General features: G+C 43.7%; 1 pseudogene across 1 annotated transcript; it reads left to right on the top strand.

Annotated features, from left to right (window-relative positions):
• The first annotated feature begins 371 nt into the window (after window positions 1-371).
• LOC110315768 lies at window positions 372-2,968 on the top strand (annotated as a pseudogene). Its single transcript, XR_002380222.1, has 4 exons — window positions 372-486; window positions 1,271-1,308; window positions 1,501-1,664; window positions 2,833-2,968. The product of XR_002380222.1 is annotated as an F-box/WD repeat-containing protein 15-like (transcript).
• Window positions 2,969-6,259: the final 3,291 nt, after the last annotated feature.

The raw sequence follows: 6,259 nt of genomic DNA, 5'->3' as shown, positions 1-6,259 counted from the left end.
AAGAAACCTAATGGACTTCATATAAGCAACTGAACCTGTTGAAAATTAGTGTGTTACTCAGGATTTTCTAGAAAGTTCTGACAAGTCCATCATCAATCGGGGCTGCCCCAGATCATGTGCTTTTGGTCTCCACAGTGCCAGAAAGGGGTTGTTGAGCTCATCTGAACAATGAAAATCACTGTGGTGTGAGTTTAGGTGTGAGCACTCTCAGCTGAGTGCATCTGGCTCCAGTGATGGGGACGGGGGACAGGCAGAGAGTCTACACAGCTATAGCTTGCTCCAATCAAAGCCTGATGACCTGTGGTTGGAAATCCTGCTAAATCTTTGGCCAAGTCTTCAAAATGGAGCAAGCTGGGGAGGAGAAAGAAGAGTCAGTGTGGACTTAGGTTACATAAGATGGAGATCCATTTGCCTAGTTTGCCATTGATGAAAATCTTCTCCTATCTGGATGCCTACAGTTTGCTACAGGTTGCCCAAGTGAACAAGGTAAAAGCTCCTTGGCTGAACTCCTCTATTTGGTGCACCCTACATAAGGCCCCTTTGGCCTTTCCCACTCAGAGTCTCAGCTACTCCAGCACCACACTCACACAGCCTGGCTTCCTTCCTTTTCCTTCCTTCCTTCCTTCCTTCCTTCCTTCCTTCCTTCCTTCCTTCCTTCCTTCCTTCCTTCCATTTCTGCTTAAATTTACCTTATTCAGACCTGTCAACTCTGACACATTAGTGTCTTGGGGACTTGGCTGCTTCTCTTGACCAACAGGAGCTCCATCCTTCAGAATAGCAAACAGATACATCTAGGGTTCATGGGTTAGCATTATCCACTCTGAAGACCTCAAATATGGCTAATTGAGGTTCCAGTGGTGGCACACATCTGTCATTGAAGCACTTGTGAGGTGGAAGCAAGATGATCAGGAGTGTGGGTCAGAGTCAATCACATGAATTTAAAACCAGCCCAGCTAACTAGACACCCTATCTCAGAACAGTAACAGTGATAACAAAATCCTACTAAAAGAATGGAACAGGCTGCTCTGGTGAGATGTGTTGCTAATACGTGACTTCCTTGATATTCTTTGTCACACCTTTGAGACTGGCCCTCATTCCTCTGAGCCCTCACAAGGTGACTTGTGTTTACTGGGGTAGGTCTCTCCAGGTTGGTTGGGCCAGGAGAGCTAGGCTGTTAGATTATTCTGTTTAGGCCCAGCCCAGCCCAGAACAGATCGAGACCAGGAGAGGGATTCAGTTGTTGGTTTAAGGATTCTTTCCTCTCCCATAGAACTGGAATGCACTTGCAAGCAGTGATGTCCTGTGGAGGTAAGGAGAGGGGCAGGGTGGGATGGGAAGAGGAGAGAGGATGGGGCAGGAAGGAAGAAGAGGCCTTCTGATTCTGGACCTGGACCTGTGCTGTGTGGGGATGGTTAAGGAATAAAAGTATGCACACTGTAACCATGGCTCTAGGTAAGGTGACTTGGGTCAGCCTGATGAGATTGCAACTGTGTATTGCAGGAAGCTGTGTCACAAAAGATGGCTCTACTGTGACATGGTCACCCTACAGCTCCAGGGCACAGAGACGTGGAAGCAGTTCTTCATTTACCGAACATGGCAAGAACATGCCAAGTCCCGGGCAAAGCCAGAAGATTTCATTTACAAGGAAATTCCTGTGGAGTTTGGTATAAGCTTGGGTACAATAGAAGAGATATGCACTTGTTTTTCCCATTCTGTGCAGTCCTACATTCTCATTTAATAAGAGGAAGGGATGCCAGGTGTGGTGGCGCACACCTTTAATCCCAGCACTTGGGAGGCAGAGGCAGGGGGATTTCTGAGTTCGANGCCAGCCTGGTCTACANAGTGAGTTCCAGGACAGCCAGGGCTGTACAGAGAAACCCTGCCTCGAAAAACCAAAAAAAAAAAAAAAAAAAAAGAGGAAGGGAATTGTAGTTTAATAGGATGGGGCTGGAACCATTCTGTGATCTACTGAGTGGTTGGTCAACATCTTCAAACCAGCCCTATCGTTCCCTTTCCCTGAAGGCTTCATACCCTTCCCAGAGTATAGAGAGAGTTTACTGGGGAAATTACCAAATAGGCTTTAGTATTTAACTTTTTCAAAAACCTTCCTCAAACAGTTTTCTGATGGAGAGATGCTTTGAAATTTTTTACATTTATTATTTTTAGTGTCTGTGTATGTGAGGTGTGTACATGGCACAGTGTTTGTGTGCCAGAAGGCAACTTTATGGAATCCATTCTCCTTAAGGGTTGAATTTTATCTTTTCTATTTCTTTTGGGATAAGGTCTCACTATATAGCTCTGGCAAGCCTGGAACTTGATCTGTAGACTAGGCTGGCCTCAATTCAACATCTACCGATTGCCTTCATGTGAATAGTACATCTCTACACCTGATTTTCCCTCTCTCTCTCTCTCTCTCTCTCTCTCTCTCTCTCTCTCTCTCTCTCTCTCTCTCAGACTGGATTTCATGTACCACATGCTGATCTCAAACCATTCATGTAATAAAAACCAATGACCTTGAATTTTGGATCCTTCTGCCTCCAAATGAGTACCAGTTTATGGCTTATAGGCCTCTAAGAACAGAACTGAGCACTCTGCCCAGGAGTTACAGCCCCAGGCCCCAGTACCCATTTTGTATCTATAGAAACAGACTAAAGAGTAAATGTACCTGAACCAATGCCCAGCCTGCAGTGTGCTTGGCTCCCTCTCTCTTCATCCTTTCCACAGCTGTTATCCAAGCCTTCTTCATGGCAGAGGGAAGGGAACCATACCTCCTTCAGTCTGAGTTGTCCCTCACCTCTCTTGTGTCCACATATTGTTGGGGTTTCCTTGCAGAATATTGGGCACATCCATGTTATATCTCAATGCGTGGCTTAACAAGAAATGGACAAGGGAAGTCTGCTGTCTGGTGACTTCCATGAACAGGATTTCTACCTGGGATATTCAGGAGGTGAGTCTGGTTGACAAGTAGCAAAAGTTACCCTCATATGAATTCTAATTTCATGTTTTTGTTGTTGCTGATGATAAGACAGGATCCCCCTGTACCTACCTGGCTGTCCCAGAAGTCCCCAAACAGATCCATCTACCTTGGCTTCCCATGTGCTTGGGTCAAAGCGTTGCAACACCACACCTGATTTTTCCGTCTTCTGACTTTTTTTTTCTATTTTTTAAATGAATTATTTTCTATGTATGAGTGTTTTCTCTGCATATATATATATATATATATATATATATATACACACACACACATATATATATGTGTGTGTGTGTGTGTGTGTGTGTGTGTGTGTGTAATCCTTCTCTGCTGCCTGTAGAGGTCACAAGAGGGTGTCAGGTCCCTTAAAAACTGTAGTTGCAGATGATNGTAAGCTGTGGGCACTGGGNCTGTGGGCACTGAACTCAGGTCCTCTGCTAAGCCATCTGTGCAGGGCCTGTCAGTGTTTCAAAGTTTTCATCATAGAGATTGTTCTCATCCAAGGTCGGGTTTACTCTGAGGTATTCTTTTTTGAGATATAGTTTTGATTATATATATATGTGTGTGCCTGTGTTAGTTTATGGTTTTGCAGCTGGCAGAAACCAGAGGTTGTGAGACACTGTGTAGGCTTTGGGAACCCAAGTAGGGTCCTCTGCAAGAGCATTAATTGCTCTGAACTGCTGGACCATCAGGGTTTGTGTGTTGTTGTTTTCTGTTTTGGAACAGGGTTTCACTGTGTAAGAGCCTGGAGGGAAACTTGCTCTGTAGACCAGGCAGGCCTCGAATTCTGAGATCTGCTAACTTGTGTCTGCTGGGATCAAAAGATCATACCATGCCCACCAGTCCCCTTCAGGGTGGTGATCCAGGCTGCTGTGAATGAGAAGGCTTCCCTCATTATTCTTCACTTTGTTTAGTGCTGCATGGGAAGGGCACTGATCTTTTTCCCTGTTATTTCTGTAGCCTGCCAATTCACTGGGAGTTTATCAGTTCTCAGAATTTTCCAGAGGAGTCATAGGGTCTCAAAGGAGAGGCTCATAGTGTCTGCAAATGAAGACACTCTGGCTTCTCTTTCCTATCGGCCTCCCTGTTGTTTATTTCTCTTGTTTTATTGATCTAGCTAAAACAATACCATATTGACTGAGAGTAGAAAGTGTGGATCTACTTGTCTTGTTCCTGACTTTTCTCGAAATGCTTTGAGTTTTTTCATGCTATTTGTTGGGGTACAGCAAAGAAACTGTCGACATTACAGCTCAATGACATGATAAAGGTTTTTTATGATATATATGAGAGAATGGCCAGAGACACCTAGAACAGTTCAGGATAGACAGAGAAAGAAGTAGACTGTGTTGTGTTCTAAAAAGACTAGGATATGTTTTGTAGCACAAAGAATAGTGAGGTGGGAGGTGTGCCTCAGCGGGCAGGCTCATGCTGAGGCATCCCTTCCCCTGAGGTAGGAGACACACAATGTGTATAGTGCAGAATAGAGTCTATTTAGGGTCTATGAAGGGGAGTTCAGAAAGTAGTAGAGACTGAGAATGCTAGAGAGGGAGAAATGGAAAATGGGAGAGAGCAGAGGAGAGGGAGGTCAGTAAAAGTGGAGAGGGAAAGGGAAGGTGGAAGGGGGAAAGAGGGAAAAATGGGTTAAGGAGAGAAAAGAATCAGATAGAAGGGACAGAGAATGAGGGGTCAAACAGCCCCGTTTATAGCAAGCCAGGCCTATCTGGTTGCTGCCCAGCAACTGTTGGGTGGAGCTCTGAAGAAATGCTAACATGCCTCCATTTTGGTTTAGTTTTAAAAAGGAGAAACTAGAAAGAGGCAAAGGTGAATCAGCAATAGGGTCATTGTGATCTTTAGTTGCTTCCTGCTGACTTTGGGGCCACATGTCTGAAAAAGTAAGAAAATGGGGATCGGGTGTCGGTCCAGTCTTAGGAGAGTCTCTTGTTTCCTAGCTGTGCAGGATCTGTGGTACCATCTGAGGGTAGGAAAGAGCAGGTCCAGTAGAAGCATCCACATCTGTGAGAGCAGGTGCTGACACATCTGTGGTTTGCTTCTCTGGAGCTGTCCTGGATGTAGATTTTGAGTAAACACCTGGATATAGCAAGGTGCTGTAACACTTAAGTATATTTGGGGAAGAGAATAAAGTCAAGTGCTTTTGGGAGAAAAAGAAATGCTCTCAGGTATACATTTGAAACGCTTAGGTATTGGTGGTTGGTGTGAGAGGAGTCCCAGTCCCAGATGTACTGGCTAGCTTTGTGTCAACTTGACACAAGCTGGAGTTATCACAGAGAAAGGAGCTTCAGTTGAGCAAATGCCTCCATGAGATCCAGCTGTAAGGCATTTTCTCAATTAGTGATGAAGGGGGAAGGGCACCTTGTGGGTGGGACCACCCCTGGGCTGGTAGTCTTGGCTTCTATAAGAGAGCAGACTGAGCAAGTCAGTAAAGAACATCCCTCCATGGCCTCTGCATCAGCTCCTGCTTCCTGACCTGCCTGAGTTCCAGTCCTGACATCCTTTGTTGATCAATAGCAATGTGAAAAGTGTAAGATGAATTTACCCTTTCCTCCCCAACTTGCTTCTTGGTCATGATGTTTGTGCAGGAATAGAAACCCTGACTAAGACAACAGGTAACAGAGAGGAATCCCAGCCCCTGGAATAGTTATCAGGTAGGAACTTAGGGTATTGATTGGCAGGTGTGCTTATCTAGATGGAGCCTGTGTGGTCCATGAGAGGTGGAACTGATTTGGTATACTGGAGCTCATAACTTTACAAAGAGATTAATCTGTTTACAGCATTAACACTGTTTAAAATGAAATTAAGGAAGACAAAAACCTTTTGTGGAGCAGAAGGAGCAACAGGGGATATTTTCTTCTATCTGAGAGATTGAACATATATATATATATATTTATAATCTCATAAATATATCTATCTATGTAAATATATAACATATATATCATAAATATATATATATAATTGGCATCATGAGAAATATTTTAGCTTACATTTAAAAGACAAATTAAAAGAAACTTTAAAATTTGTCCATGTGAATATGATAGTCAATTATATAGTTTACTATGAGAAACACATTAATTCTATAGTTAAGAGTGATTGAGAATATAATCTATTGTGTAAATATACTACATTTTCTGTATCCATTTCTCCGTTGAGGGACATCTGGGCTGTGTCTAACTCATTGCTTTTATAAATATGGCTGCTATGAAATAGTGGAGCATGAGTCCTTATTACATGTTGGAGCATTTTCTGTGTATATGCCCAGGAGTGGTATAGCTG

This window comes from Mus pahari, unplaced genomic scaffold (genome assembly GCF_900095145.1).
Source record: "Mus pahari unplaced genomic scaffold, PAHARI_EIJ_v1.1 scaffold_13686_1, whole genome shotgun sequence".
Classification (NCBI taxonomy): domain Eukaryota; kingdom Metazoa; phylum Chordata; class Mammalia; order Rodentia; family Muridae; genus Mus; species Mus pahari.
Note: the sequence above shows the minus strand (reverse complement) of the source record. Positions and strands in the feature narration are given on the sequence as shown.